Here is a 16,898-nt window from a genome sequence, read left to right as displayed (position 1 = left end):
TCCCTTCCTGCAAAAAAATAAGCCTGTATATGGCTATGTGAGCGGCAAAATAAAAAAGTTATTGATATTGGAACATGGAGAGGAAAAATCAAATGCAAAAATGAAAATAGGCCCAGTTTTTAAGGGGTTAACACCTATTGCAAAATTACCTTATTTTAGATATATTGGGAAATGTTTAAAGAGGTTGTCCAGGCTTTTAATATTGACCACCTATCCTCAGGATAGATCATCAATATCAGGCATGCTCAACCTGCAGCCCTCCAGCTGTTGTAAAACTACAACTCCCACAATGCCCTGCTGATAGCTGTAGGCTCTTCGGGCATGCTGGGAGTTGTAGTTTTGCAACAGCTGGCGGGCCGCAGGTTGAGCATGACTGATCAATATCATATCGGCGGGCATCCGACACCCCTGCCGATCAGCTGCATGAGCAGCTAGCTGATCGGTATGATGCAGTGCGTGTGCCATCTCTTGTCTCTCTGCTCACATAGTCATAGTCTAATTTTAAGTGATCGGAATCATGTTACATTATAGCTTGTACAAGGTTGGTTGCAGGCATATTAGTTAAGCGCTCAACATTTAAAGTTGCATTAAAAAAGCCAAACATTTTAATGGTAAAATAAAGTAAAAATTGTATGGGACTGGTCCAATAGGAGCCAAACAAAAGGACACCAACAGTGTATTGTCCCCAATATTTCATCAAATTATACCACTCTCATTCAGTTATCAACATAACACCACATCATTTCATATAAAACTGGATGCTGGAATAGGAGATTTGCAAGTTACATGATTGTTTATAGATCCACAATAATAATTCATAAATCCAAAATAAATCCCAAAGTGTTGCACAAAGTCTATTAAATCCAAAGAGTATAAAGTCCAACAGTGTAAAAAATATATAAAAAATATAAAAATATGTATAAAGTTCAAAATTCATATATTTGTGTTCCACAAAAAAAATAATGTATATCCCAAAGCAATCCAATTGGTGTTAGTGAATACGTATTCACTAACACCGATTGGATTGCTTTGGGACATAAATTAATATTACATTTTTTGGTGGATCACAAATATATGAATTTTAAACTTTATATATATTTTTATATTTTTTATATTTTTTTTACACTGTTGGACTTTATACTGTTTGGATTTAATAGACTTTGTGCAACACTTTGGGATTTATTTTGGATTCATTTTGGATTTATGAATTATTATTGTGGATCTATAAACTTGCAAATCTTCTATTCCAGCATCATGAGATAACAGATATAATTAGGGAATTTAATTTAATTTTAATTGTTTTATCAAGTTTTATATGGAATTATGTGGTGTTATGTTGATAACTGAATGAGAGTGGTATAATTTGATGAAATATTGGGGACAATACACTGTTGGTGTTCTTTTGTTTGGCTCCTATTGGACCAGTCCTATACAATTTTTACTTTATTTTACCATTAAAATATTTGGCTTTTTTAATGTAACTTAACATTTTGAGAGTGCTTGTTAATTAATTTACCATTAATTGTACTTACCTAGGTCTTGGGTGAAGCTTTATATAACAAAGCACCTCAATTCCAGCTGTTTAATAGGTGAGCCACCATAAACATTATCTTAACCTCAAAATTAGTAAGCTGACCATTCTACAACCAACACAGTTGATCATGATGATGCACTTCGCGGAACATTTTGGGAGAATGTAACCTGCTTTGTGCCTGGAATTCATCTTTTAGAGAATAAGCCTATAGTGTTTGCAAGTGCAACATACCCTAAATAAAAAAGATGTATGCTTATGCATTACATAAGTGGTCTGCTGACTATAGATCTTCACCTGTTGTGTCGGACCCCCGCCGGTCAGCTGCTGGTGATCTATTCAGAGGATAGATCATCAGTTTAAACAAACTGCAGAACCCCTTTAAAGCGGTATTACCAACTGAAATACTATATTTATAGCGTATCGAACATACAGTATATGTATAAATGTCTGGTTACACCTCCGGGATTCCCATCTAATGGGAGAATACATGAAAGATACTTGTGAGCAGCCACAAGACATAGACATACATGTCTGTTACCAGATGGTTGGGGGCTGCACAGAATGGTATCGAGGGCTGCTTGTGGTCCCCGGGCCGCAGGTTGTGCACCCCTTGTCTAGTGTATTAGGAATTAGTCAGATGTTCCAGTAAACTTCTGTTATGTCTGTTTGCTGACAAACTCTATTTATACCTTCAAGGGATCCAGACCATATAATACCCAATACATAACTGATTCCAGTAGCCTTCAAAATGTTTTATCCTGCAGAACAATTACTTTACACCTCTAGTGAATGGACATTGTAAATTCTTACCAAACTTTATGATTATATACAGAACTTTCCAAGATGATATGTGGGTAAGAAGAAAAATAAGTGGCGTCCTGTGAAAGTAGCAAACAGGATTCGTGTGAGGTCTGTGGTTTGTACTTATCTATAAATCCAGTAATAACAAATCTGCATTAAGTGCTGCTAGGAAAGGCTGATTTTAATTGAATTAGGTAGTTTTATAATCTGCACTTAAAAGGTTAAGCTTTGCTTCTATGGAAACATCACACCAGGAAGACATTCACAATGAAAAGTAACTGCAGCAGAATGTGCTCTGGTAAATTGTTCTTTCAGCCAGTGTCATGTTATTTAATGTTGGAGAATAATGCCTGTGAAAACATGTTCGCAAATCTAATCCTTAATAAATTGCAGTGACCTACTGCAGTGAACCAGCAAGTGAACCAAACCGCACCTCTGTAGTCACAGGCAGGAGTTTCTGGTATGGAGAACTGCTGCCAAAATCTCTTTCACTCATGTTTGATCGGATCAAATCTGCTGTATTTATTTAAAATATTGAGTATATTCCCAGAATCATGTTGACTGTACATGGGATTATGTATATAATCAAATCTTTGATGAAAAGATGGCATTTTCAGAAAAGCTTTGTATTTCATCAAACAATTAAAGAATGGGAAGGGGGTCTGAGAGGAGCGTTATAGCCCATCCCTTGCCATAGAAGCAGTTATGATTCACTTCAGAGGCTTATGCTGCTATATGTACAGCACAATTATACTCTGAGATACATAAGAGTACGTATAAAAAAACATGTCCTCCCTGTGACTTGTTAGTGTTAGGCTCCATTCACATTGGTGTTAGAGTCTGGTCCTTGGCATTGCTTTTTGTGCTATGCCAGAGGCATAGCTTGGGAAGCTGCCAAGGCATGTGTGTTCATGCCAGAAGTGGCACCAACAAGCTACTGTTCCTTTGCCACATTATTTAGGAACAGAGCTAGGACAGCATATTGAATCGTTGCCCAAGTGAAGGAACTTTTCTACAACTTTGGTTATTTCATGTAAAAAAAAACTGATGCTCCATTGTAAGTCAAGTCTATTCATCAGGATCCAGTGAATTTGTTGTTAGGAGGCATAAAGGAACATGACATCTACTACCACACATCAATACAGTCTGACCACTCCCCTCTCAAGTGGATGAGCCAGACCAAGGACAGAAATGCCCGGGTCACCTGATGGTTTCTATCCCTACAAAACGTCTTTGGTGGAACACAAGGCAGGCCGGTTACAGGGAAACGTGGATGCCCTGTCCCGGGTACAGTGTCTGACGTGTGTTCACCCCCTCAGGGTTGAACGAAGGAAGGGGGGGGGGGTATGTGACACAGTGAGAGGTTTGGTCTGGGAACACAGGTATTTTCGTCCCAGCATGTGCTGCTGGGCTGATTTACAGCCAGATGAGGTCAAATACCGGACTGGATTTTAAATGCCGGTCTGGGTTTTGGCAGCACCTGGATGTCCTTAAATAGGCAGACAAGCTCAGAAGCCATGTCTCTGTGTTGGGATCTGGGAGCCTTGTGTCTGGATGGAGGTTTGCTACCTGTGTCGCATGAAAACAGGTTGGTGCTGCTATCAGCAAGGACTCTTTGAGGCAGAATTGCCGCATGGTGTGAATTACTCCCAACACCGCAAGGTGACTTTTTGTTTGAATATAACAGTTTGTTTTGTCACTTGCCTAAAGTGTGAATAAAACACTGAACTGTTTGATCCAAAGAACTTGTTGTTGCCTCCATACTGTGTCCGCTAATCCTGTCTACCAGAGCGAGTCCCCACAATTGGTGTAGGATGCGGGCAAGTGCAGTGAAGCTGTCATGAAGGCCGAAATATTTTGGTTTTTCCGGCCACGGTTGTATGTCTTACATCAAACCAGCAAGATTACAACCCATGTCTCTCGACAAAATGGAAGCTGTCGTGAAAGCCCTAGTGGAGGTTAACTTGCAACAGCGGGAGGCTAATAAGCAGCAGCAGGAAACCATCCTGCCCTTTTTGCAACATGTGATGGCTTTACCAGCAGCAAGAGCATCCACGATGCCCAAAGTGTGGCGATACCTAAGATGACCCCCTCGGACGACGTTGAGACCTATCTGGCGTTCGAAAAGGTAGCCGTGAGGGAGAAACTACCCCGAGATCAGTGGGCTGAGGTCGTCACTTCCGTTCCTGGCATCCGGACACCAGCAGGTGTTTTTCGACTTACCAGATGATCAAGCGGCCGATTACATGACAGTAAAGAGTGAGATTATGGCAAGACTGGAGGTCAATGTGTTGGCCCAGGCCCAGCGGGTGCATCATTGGGAGTTTAACCCAGCTGAACCCTCTCCAGCACTGGATCGTCCAGGTGTCTCCTGGTAATGCCCTTGAGATAGTCGACCTGGTGAAGCGCTATGAGGCTACCAGGACTCTACAGAGGGGTTATTTTTTTTGGGGGGGGCACTCAAACCCCAGAATTCTCCACCTTAGACCCAGCGACTGGTGCCAGCAAAACCCATCCGGATATAACCCCTACAGTCCTAGCTCCAATAGTCTGCTGGCGATGTCAGGAGCCTGGCTACATAAGGGCCGACTGTCCCCATCGGGACGAACACATGGATACTAACTATGGCTACCGCCACTACTTGTATGCCAGGAAGCTGTGCGCAACAGGTACCCCAGAGACTATAGATAATAGCCACCTGTGCCAGGTGGAAGTGGGAGACACTCTGGCGGTAGCTCTGCTGGACTCAGGGAGTCTGGAGTCCCTGGTAAGAGCTTCCCTGGTGCAACCCGCCGAGTATACTGGCCAAAAAGTCAGGGTTGTGTGCATCCATGGAGACTTAAAGGACTATCCCACCGCCCTGGTGTCTCTATCCACTGTGTCCGGCAGGTTGCCACCAATTTATATTATAAACTCATAATAGGGAGAGACATCCCTGGCTTCCTGGCACTGTTGCTTGCTATGATAGTGACTGATACCCATGAGACAGGATTAACCCTAGCAGAGTTGCCCGGCTCAGGGGGGAGACCAGAACTCTGGGAACCTGAGACTGAAGGGCCAGAGGTAGGGGTGACCACCACTTCGGTGGAAGAGGGGAGACAACCCTGCTAAGTGTGAAGGACTTGCCGCCAGTTCCTGATTTGGAAGACCTCAACGTCTTCAGGGAAATTTTGGTACCGCCCAACGTCGGAACCCAACTCTATCCCGTGCCTGAGAAAATGTGTTAATAGTAGATGGTGAACCACAACAACCTGGGGCAGAGTCAGTGTTTCCCCATTTTGTGGTTTATCAAGATATGTTGTATCGGTAAACCGACTACAGGGTGAACCTATTGAACAGTTGGTGGTCCCCAAGGCTTAGTGCAAGCTTGTGTTAGATCTTACCCACCAACACGTTCTCGGGGGTCACCTCGGGCTGCAGAAAACTCAGGATCGTATTCTACAGCTGGCCCAGCATATTCAAAGAAGTTAAAGAGTTTTGTAAGTCTAGCCCGACCTACCAGATAACTAACCCCCGGCCACATTTCTGTAGTCCCTTAGTACCTTTCCCGATTATTGAAGTACCGTTTGACCGAATATCTATGGACTTCATAGGCCCAGTACCGAAGTCCGCCAGAGGGCATCAACACAACTTAGTCATTCTAGACTACGCCACTCGGTACCCGGAGGTGGTGCCACTGCGACATACCTTGGCCAAACTCATAGCTAAGGAGTTACTGGAGATTTTTCCCAAGTAGGACTACCTAAAGAGGTTCTGACCGACCAAGGGACCCCTTTTATGTCCAAGGTGATGAGGGAACTCTGTAGGTTGCTGCACATAAAACAACTACGGACGCCCGTTTACCATCCGCAAATGGATGGTCTGGTAGAACGGTTTAACCAAAGATTAAAAAATATGTTGAAAAAGGTAGTGTCTAAAGATGGGAAGGACTGGGACCTTCTTCTGCCCTATCTCATGTTCGCAGTGCGAGAGGTACCCCAGGCCTCTACTGGGTTCTCACCCTTCAAACTGCTATATGGCAGACACCCTCGCGGTGTCTCTTGGATGTGGCCAAAGAGACATGGGAACAACAAGCCACTCCACATAAAAGTGTCATTGAGTACGTTATCCAGATGCAAGATCGGACAGAGACAGTGTTGCCTCTTGTTAGGGAGCATATGGAGGCATCTCAGCGAGCCCAGTTGGGTCTATCGGCAGGCTCGGGTCCGGATATTTAACCCGGGTGATCAGGTTTTGGTTCTGGTGCCGACCGTGGACAGTAAGTTCCTAGCTAGGTGGCAGGGGCCCTACGAGGTACTCAAGAAAATTGGAGATGTAAACTACAAGGTACACCAGCCAGGGCGGCGAATGCCGGAGCAGGTTTACCATGTGAATTTACTCAAACCGTGAAAAGATAGGGAAACCTGTACAGAAGACAGCCCGTGGCCGGGTTTTTTTTTAGGAGAAGAGGTATCGGCCCCTCTGTCTGATGCAGGAGAGGCAGCTGCCACAGTAAAAATTGCTGACAGCCTGTCCTCTAAACAGACTTAGGAGGCCAGGGAGTTTGTTAGTCGTAACACGGATGTGTTCTGGGACCTCCCTGGATGCACTTCCATAATCCAACATAACATTGTCACTGAGCCTATAGGCAAAAGTCAGATTAAAACCATACTGGGTGCTCGAGGCTCGGCGACAAGCCATATCTGAGGAGGTGCAGCTAATGTTGCAGCCAGACGTCATTGATGAGTCAAAAAGTTAGTGGGCCAGTCCTATAGTATTGATACCCAAGCAGGACGGGACGTTGCAGTTTTGTTCCGACTTTTGAAAACTTAACGATTTTTCCAATATCGATGCGTATCCCATGCCCCGGGGTGGATAAGCTCATCGAGAGGTTAGGACAAGCCTGGTATTTTTCAGTTTTGGTCCTCATGAAAGGGTACCGGCAGGTGCCCTTAACGGGGGCTGCCAAAGAGAAAACCGCCTTCATCACGCCTGAGGAGCTGTATCAATATAAGGTCTTACCTGTTGGTCTGCATGGCGCCCCCGTCACTTTTCAGCGACTAATGGACATTGTGCTTCATCCACATCGTCGGTACGCTTCGGCTTACCTGGACGATATTATCATCCACAGTACCAACTGGGAAAGTCACTTACCCAAAGTGAAGGCTGTATTGGACACCCTTCGGAAAGCTGACCTAACCGCTAACCCAAAAAAAGTGCGATAGGATTAGAAGAGACTAAGTACCTGGGGTATGTCATTGGACATGGAGTCATCAAACCCCAAGTGAAAAAAATTGAGGCGATACGGAATTGGCCCCGACCTGTCACCACTAGGCAAATAAAGTAATTCCTGGGAATGGTGGGCTATTACATGAGGTTTGTTCCCCACTTTGCTATTCTAGCCGCGCCCTTGACAGGACTCTTGAAAGGACACAAGTCAATGATGGTTCACTGGGATGCTCAGGCGGAAGAGGCTTTCTCCGCTTTGAAGTCAGCCCTGTGCAGGTCCCCAGTTTTGGTGACGCCCGAATTCAAAAGGGAGTTTATAGTACAGACCGATGCCTCCGAAGTAGGCCTCGGTGCTGTACTGTCTCAGGAAGTCAACGAGGAGGAGCATCCCATTGTCTTCCTCAGCCATAAGTTCATCCCAGCCGAGACCCAGTATAGTATAGTGGAGACAGAGTGCCTGGCTATTAAGTGGGCACTAGAATCTCTCCGCTATTATTTATTGGGGAGAAAATTCTGCCTGTTGACTGACCACTCCCCTCTCAAGTGGATGAGCCAGGCCAAGGACAGAAATGCCCAGCTCACCTGATGGTTTCTCTCCCTACAAAACTTTGTTTTTGGTGGAACACAGGGCAGGCCGGTTACAGGGAAATGCAGATGCCCTGTCCCGTGTACACTGTCTGGTGTGTGTTTACCTTCTCAGGGTTGAACAAAGGGGGGGGGGGGGGATGTGACACAGTGAGAGGTTTGGTCTGGGAAAACAGGTATTTTCCTCCCAGCATGTGCTGCTGGGCTGATTTACAGCCAGGTGAGGTCAGATACCGGACCGGATTTTAAATGCCTGTCTGGGTTTTGGCAGTACCTAACAGTTTGTTTTGTCACTTGCCTAAAGTGTGAATAAAACACTGAACTGTTTGATCCAAAGAACTTGTTGTTGCCTCTACAGTATACTGTGTCCGCTAATCCTGTCTACCAGAGCGAGTCCCCACAATATATATATATGTATGTTCCTCAGTTTGACATGGAATTTATGCATTAAGATTGTTTCCTGCAGCCCGTGTCACAAGGCATCATCCCTACAGACACAACTCCATACCCGTTTAGGGGATTACAACCAGTTTATTGGTTCTGTATAAACCAGTTTGTACATTTAGAATTGTGACTGTGGACTAATTGTTAGTTATGAAGTGGAAATAAAGCTAGTCCATATTTCAAAGAAGAGAGCTGATTTAACTTAAAATGCATTTGGGATAAATCCATTAAAACAGAATTGATTTTTTTCCATCAGGGCTTCAAAAAGAACTATAAAGAGACCATTCTATGTGAATAATATAAAGGACATTTCATTTCAAAATAGCAAATACAGCCCATTGTGCCAGTTTCCATTATAGAATTGATTTACTGTATACTACAATGTTACAATGTCTCTGTTATAGGGCAGACCAGGAACTCAGTAAGAAATCTGCTTCCTTATACCGGCACTTATGGTGCTGCTGCATGCTCATGTTTTTTATGCAATTTTTCAAGCCAAAATCAGGAGTGAATCATAAAAGGAGAGACAGTATTAACGGGGTCTTCCATTTTCAAGGGCCTTTCAGGGAGACCCCCCATTTGGCCGGACCTGCAGAAGGAAACATACTTACCTGCTCCCCACCTGTGGGTTTTAGCTCCTTTGCTTCCGTGTCACCGCTGTAGCGCTCCGGTCCCTGCTTGTCAATATTCAGTTGATGGCTGCTGGAGCCAATCATTGCCTACTGCAGTGACGCATCCTCCGTGTGTCACATAACTTCTCTTTATTTGAATCCACTTCTGGTTTCGACATCAAAAACGGCATAAAAAATGCAATTACAACAATACTTATAATCATTTATTATATACTGTATTACGGACATTTATTATAGGTTCCATGGGGTGCATGGTTGTTATCACTGTTGTCGTGCAGTGCTGGGGTCCTGGTTTTGAATGCAACATAGAGTTTATACAGTATGTTCTACACTAGGTTTGTGTGGGTTTCTTCCAGTTTCCTCTCACACTCCAAAAACATACAGGTTAATTTGGAATGTAGATTGTGAGCCCAAATAGGGAGAGGATAGATGCTTGTGAGGACAATCTCTGGACAGCGCTACAGAATATGTAAGCACTATATAAATTAATAAAATAGATTTGAGTTCTTTGGATCACTGGGGTCAATTACTAAAATTACCAATGTTTTTATCGACATGTACTGTATTTCTCAAGTGAAGCCAAAAGAAGTGAACTCAGCTTTCTGAAGGAAAGTTTGTCATTGCTATTGGACCATCTTCTGAAATGACAGAAGGCTATAGACTGTGGTGCTTAAGTGCATTACATGTCAAGGGAACCTTTAAGGTTACACCTTCAATAGCTGTTGGCTGAGTGTTCTTTTGGCCAACAGCTATCTCTCCTGACTACCTCGTACACATACACTCTCAGTTCGGTCAAGGGTGTATGTGTTCTCAATGGAAGAGAGGAAAAAAGAAGCAACCTCTCTGGTGGCAGGTTCTCTCTTAGGAGAACCAAAAGACCTGGTAAATAAAATTAATTTGAGAGTTGGGAGCTCTCCATACACACAAGAATGACGTCCAATCCTGGCATGAGGAAGGTTTAGCAAACAATACACTTAAAAAATGAGTACCCTCTATATAGCCCCTATGCAGGACAGTATCACCAAAAGTGAAGTGCTTTATAGGTGAAAGGTTTCATCTTTCTATATATTTCTAGCGCTAAACCTCCCACCATATACTATTTCCATGGCTTGAAAAGTCACAGTGATTATTTTTAGCATGTACAGTACCTATATTAGAATTAATTTATTAGTAGAACTTTCAGCATGACAACTGTGCAGAATCTTCTAATAAAACCTGAGAACAGTGCAGGACCCTAGATCATATCCCTAAAAAAGATCTGCCAAATTGCTGATCTGGTCACCATAATATAGTAGCCAGCAATCCTTTTGGCCAATCATCTTTAATATAGCACATTTCCCATTGTTCCTCCAGTTATATATTTCTGGCTTAAAAAGTCATAGGGGGAATTTGTCAAGATTGGCATACGATGCGCCAAATTTTTATCAGCCACATGCCTTTTAATTCAGGCACATTTAAGGAGGTATGTGCTTCAGAAACTGAAATCTAGAAGCTGGTGACACTTGGGAGGCTGCTATTGGCTGACCCCATAACCACCCTTCCCCACCCCTGCCGGAGGTTTTCCACGCGATGTGGAGATGCAGTGGTGGCCATGCGGGTGTCAGAAGCGACGCGGGTTCCGGGCATCGGGTAAGTACAATCTCAGTGAGGGGACCGAGGGATAACCCCTTTAAAGGGAACCTGTCATAAACTTTATGCTGCCCATACTACCAGCAGCATAAAGTAGAGACCGGTGAGTTGATTTCAGTGGTCTGTCATTTATAAGTTACAAGTAAGTGGTTGCTGAGAACCAATCTCACAATCATTGCAGACTGGACGTGGAAAAGAGTCACGGCCACCTGAGAAGAGTCCTGGTTATTCATGAATTCCTGCTCTCCCTGCCCACCTGCTAATGATTGACAGGCTTCTACCTAGTTTTCTCCCTTTCTCTCTAGGAGAGAACTGCCAATTATCAGCAGATGGGTGAGAGAGCAGGAGATTATGAATAACCATGACTCTTCTCAGGTAGGTTTGACTCTTTTCCAGGACTGTGCTGTAATGGTTATGATGCTGGTTTCAGCAACCACTGACTTTTAGCTGATGAGTTACACACGGCTGAGACCAGCATTTAACTATTTTATGCTGATGCTGCCCTCATCGAGGTCAGCATAAAGTTGATGACAGGTTCCCTTTATGTAATCTTAAATCTGTTGGGCAGTGTACTCCCATCCTGCCCACTTTTTAGAATAGTGCCAAGTGTGTTCACTTGCAAATTTTAACTCAAAAGGGCTTAGCACAAAAAAATCTTAACTTTTTGCCGTGAAGTGGGGGCTTGATAAATTCCTCCCACAGAGTTGGGGAGTATTCTTTGCACACTTAGCATGAGGACTTCACATAGAATGAAAACATACAAACTAGGCTTCTCTTTAATAATATTATTTATGTAATAACTGACTATTCATTTTATAAACGTTTAAGAAGCGGTTTAATCCATTATTTTTTTTTATGCATGACCTAGCTTCAACTCATCAAACATTGATGATCACTGATGACCAAGACATCAATTATTTTACCAGTTCAGCTACTTTTCCACTGATGATTCTTTGGTTTTTACTTTTCAGTAGCCGCTCCCAGTAAGATTATTCACGGTACAGGTATGTTTGATGTCATTGAGCGGTTTGACAAGTGATCACATACAATGTGTAGATGCAAAAATGAGGGAACACCTTGCAGGGTACTCTGTAGAACAGGGTGTGGACATAGCATAGCAGAGTCCCACACCTTTAATCTTCAGATTTGAGCAACCTATAAGTTCAGTTACCCAGTATTAAAATGTTGATTATCCAGTCTGTGGCACTGGATTAGTGATAAGTGATGTCACCTTGAGGTTACAGTGCTCCCTAGTGGATCTCATACAACAGCTGATGCAGCTTTTTATTTTATTTATCTATTTATACTGTATAGCTAAATGTTTAAAAGGGTTTTGCAACACTTTTTAAGCGATCGGTGGGGGTCCAACACCAGTGAGCACCACAGCCTTCTTGCAGGTTATCCTAGGCCAGTGACATCATGTTCATTGGTCACATGGTCTAGATGCAGCTCAGTCCCAATCAAGTGACAACACAGCCACTATACAATGTTATGTTGCTGTGCTTGGTGAGCTGCAACAAGGCCGCTGCGCTCACAGGAGCGCCGGTGAGGCAGTGGTCCCGGCTGTTGCACCTCCACCAATCAGATACTGGTGACCTATCCAGAGTTAGAAACAGTTGGAAACCCCATTTATAAGGGGTTGTACCAAGTTTTGAAGATAACTAACTGATCTATGGGGGTCTGACCGCAGGGAACCCCCCTCAATCCTGAGAACGGGGGTCCCATTCCCCTGATCTGATGGAGTGGCCAGTACGGCATGCACCTGCCGCTCATTCATTCTCTGTGGGATTGTGCTGTACTCGGCTATTTCCAGTGGTCCCATAGAGAATGAATGGAGTGGCAGGGCACATACTTGACCTGCTGCTCCATCAGATCAGGAAAATGACCCTGATCATACACAGCCTTATTATTGATTTGAGTGGAATGGAATACTGTTTCTCCTTGTTGAGAGTGCCTAGTAGGTGTAAGGAGTCTTATAGGCATGCAATGCTTCCCTGTGAAAAAGGTACCCAAATAAGTTCTCTTTTCAGAAAACAAAGCAGTGTATTTGGTGTCACATCAGTTGTAAGGTATCTATTCTGTGCATCAATTTTTTTAGACATGCCTTGAGACATAATTTAGGATTATAGCCAAGCCAGTACATCACCTGCAAACAGCTGTTTCGGGGGCTCCTGGTTCCCACAACAGAGGCTTCTAATCCAGTTAAGCCAGGCCACTCTGCTAGCCAATCACCACGAAATAGCTATCTGCAGATGAGATACTGGTTTGGATATAATCCTAAATTATGTCTCAAGGCCTGTTTAAAACTGTTCACAACAAAGACACAACTTTCTTTTTCAAAAAGATAGCTGATTTGCATATTACATATGGAGAGCCACACTGAGTTTACTTTCTTACAGAATCTGTGAGAATCTGCAAGATGCAAAGTTCTGACATACTCTACATACCACTATATAATTCCATTGTTCTGCTTGATTATAGGAGCAGAACTACAAAAATAATGGAAGTGGTGTTTCCATCAAAACACAGAAACAAATGGTGTCCGACAGACCCTATTAAATATTTTAACTATTTTGTTGAATCCTACAAAGATGTGGACATCTATTCCATATAATTGTTAACCCAACAGCCCGGGCCTGCGATTCTGTCCCCGCACAGGCAAGTGCGTCGGGTTTACTCACTCCTCCCCGCTGCTGTGCACTGTGCGGGCAGCAGGGTTCTTCGCTGTGGTCTGCGCTCCTGCTGGCGGTATTCCCGTCCTGGATCTGGGCACAGCTTGCTCTCCGACTCAGAGTATTTAGGGTGTGTGCGGGTGTGTCTCTCCTCCCTATATAAGGCAGCCTGCGCACGCCCTCTATCTTTCCCAGCCTATGCCTATTCAGCAGGAGGTATTTAAAGGCACCTCCTTCTATAGAAAGATGCCTGAGCAACTTGGTCACTAGCTTGTCTAGCCCTATTGTGATTCTGCTTTACTGTGTACCGGACCCTGCTTCTTGTTTAAATGGACTTTGCCTATTTGATGCCTGCCCCTGACCTACCACTACGTTCACAGACTTTGCCTCATTGCTGCCTGCCTTGACCTAGGCCTTTGAACCCTGACTACGCTTCCACGTGATCAGCCTCAGGCCTCCAAGCACCCTCTGGGTGTACTGTACCACCTGGAAGTCAGTCCAGTGGGCCCACAACCAGTTCCCGGTTCCCTCGTGTCCCAACCCCCCTCAGAGGTAGCACCTGGTGCACTCCTCTGGAAAGTCTATACTCACTATCAGAGGTATTGTGAGGAACGAGAGGTACACTTAGACATCGCCCTTTTAGGGAGTTGTTCTCGTGGGACAGCAGGTTTACACCCGCTGAACTTAACAATGATACTGTAAAAAAAACAATCATGGCATTTTCAGTACAGTGGTACTTTACTCATATGTGGACACAGATATTCCAGTTACCACTATCATGAGTCCAAAACATCTCATACCTTTTTTCCTAGGGCTCTTCTCCAGATTTTTCAAAGTGCCTGTATTAATAGTACATTTCATTTTTCAAAATTCTTTATTTTATTAATAATTAAAACAAACAAGACATAAGCTAACAGCACGTTTAAGGACGCCAATATTGATGCATTACAAAAGAAGTATTGTTCACACGGCCTCCGAAGAGTAGTACAAACATGCTCACGTGTCAAAGGACACTTGAGTAATAACATAAGAAACATACTAACATCATAGGTGGGAAACATCAGTGACTGATGGGAGGGTTACTATTGTCAACGGTTAGGGACTTGGGTGTGCAACTATCTCGTCCAGTAAAGAGAGTAGATGCAAACATTGAGATCATCTAGTAGGTATAGACAAATAACTATCATTAACGGCTCTAAGAAAATATAAAAGGAGGAGGGGGAGCTATAGAAAAGGAGGAGAGGTAAAACATCAGGGAGAAGGGAAGAGTGGAGGTGAGGGGAGAGAGAGGAGTTGAGAGAGATAGGGACTAAGAAGGATTAAGAAAGAAAGTATATGAGAGGGCTAGAAAATCTCTGTACCTAAAAGTGAGTGGGGCTCACAAATCCTAAGTTTTAATAGATTCATTATGAAATGTCAGCCAAGGTTGCCAGATTTTCAAAAATGCAGATCTCCGGCCCATATTCCAGCCCACCAACTCCTCCATAAGACAGATCGGTTTTATCTTGTCCAACCAATCTTTAACTGTGGGGGGCCCCTCCTCTCTCCATCTGGTGGGAATGATATATTTGGCAGCTGCTAATAAGTGTGTGGTTAGATTATGAGCAGAAGGTGAGAAATCGTTTTGTGGCTTCCACAGTAGCACAACAGCTGGACTGAGGCGGATGTTGGTATTGCAAATTTTGTTGATGTTAGCTTCAATTTCTCTCCAGAAGGAGGTTAGTTTAGGGCAGGACCACCAGATGTGGGAAATGAAGCCTACCCCATTGTGACATCTCCAACAATCGTTAGCGGGCGAATGATGTGCTTTGTAAAGAAACTCAGGGGTTCTGTACCAACGAGCCAATATTTTAAATGAGTTTTTCTGTAATCATATACAGATGGAGAAACCATGAGACTGGGACAAAAAAAATGTAGGCTCTTTATCTGAGATGGCGAGCTTAAGCTCCCTCGCCCAAACCTTCAAATATAAAGGCCGTTCTGTAGAGGAGTCAAGAAGTAGTTGGGAGTAGAGGTACGATAGGCACTTAGGAGGTGGTGAAGTCGAGGTTAGTGTAAGGTTCTCTAACCAAGTTGGGTCAGTATGGGTAGGGTCAATAACTTTCTTATCTGTGTGCATGTGATTTCTAGGTCCATCTCTGCCAGAGGAGAAAGAAGCAGTTTGGGTATGTGTGATTTGATTGACTTTAAGTAGACTGTGAGGTCCGAAGCTTTCTTTCTTTATTTATAATCTTTATTTAGTCGACAAGGCAGAGTTATACAGGTACTACTTACAAGTTAGTGGCAGTAGTGACATTACATTGTCATAAACAACGGTACATCCCTGCACAACGTCTACCTAGTACATCTCGTATGGCAGTAATAACCATAAAGGTAACAAATGACTAACAAACAAAGATAACCTGGATCACAGGAGGGTGTACATGTCAGTAACGCTATGTCTAGATGGATGTTAGTAGAAGCGGGAGGTTGAAGAGATAGATAGACCTATGGCCGACTTATCAATGAGAAGGCGCCATCTGCTATTAATATCCACATACCTAGCAATTGAAGAGGTCTAGGTCAAAGTGAGAGTCCTACTGAGACAGGGAGCATTAAGATATAGGAGTCAGCCCTTCCGATTCACACCACTTGAACCACGGGGCCCATTGTCTAAGGTACTTGTCATGAGAGAGAGACTCCCAGCTAGATAGTTCTTCAAATCTGCAGATTTCTCTTACTCTTTCTATCCACTCTCCTCTACTAGGTGCAACAGTAGAAAGCCAGTGACGTGGGACGAGGATTTTTGCCGCTGCTACTAGGTGTGAGACTAGCGAGTGTTTGGAAAGAGGATAATCCTTGGTTGGTAGGTATAGTAGCACTATCTGGGGAGTTAAAGGAGTTCCTATGGAGCATATAGATTGTATGTCCTTTGATACCGCTCCCCAGAAATCATTAATCTCAGAGCAAGTCCACCACACGTGGTAATTCGTGCCCCAATCCCCCTGGCATCTCCAGCAACATGGGGAGGAGGTGGGGTCTATTTTGTGTAAGATTGTGGGAGCTCGATACCATTGGGTTATTAGCTTGTAGGAATTCTCCTGAATTCGGACACACCTAGAAAAGCCGTGGGAATTCCTGAGAGTCGACTCTATGTCAGAAGCCTCCAGGGGAACCCCCATGTCCCTCTCCCATTGGGAGATGAAGTGGGGTATATTCCTAGAGGAAGCCACTAGGATTTTGTTATATATTAAGGAGAGTAATTTCTTTGCTGGGGTGCCGGACGTCAGAAGTGCATCGTACCAGGAGGGGAGATAGTTGAGTTGTGTCAGGTCTAAATATTGTCTGCAGAAGAAACTAAAATGAGCATAATGCAGTGTGGACCAGTTGTCCAACTTAAGTGACGCTGGTAGA

This window comes from Bufo gargarizans, chromosome 2, assembly GCF_014858855.1.
Source record: "Bufo gargarizans isolate SCDJY-AF-19 chromosome 2, ASM1485885v1, whole genome shotgun sequence".
NCBI classification, from domain to species: Eukaryota; Metazoa; Chordata; class Amphibia; order Anura; family Bufonidae; genus Bufo; species Bufo gargarizans.
This window is presented reverse-complemented; position numbering follows the sequence as displayed.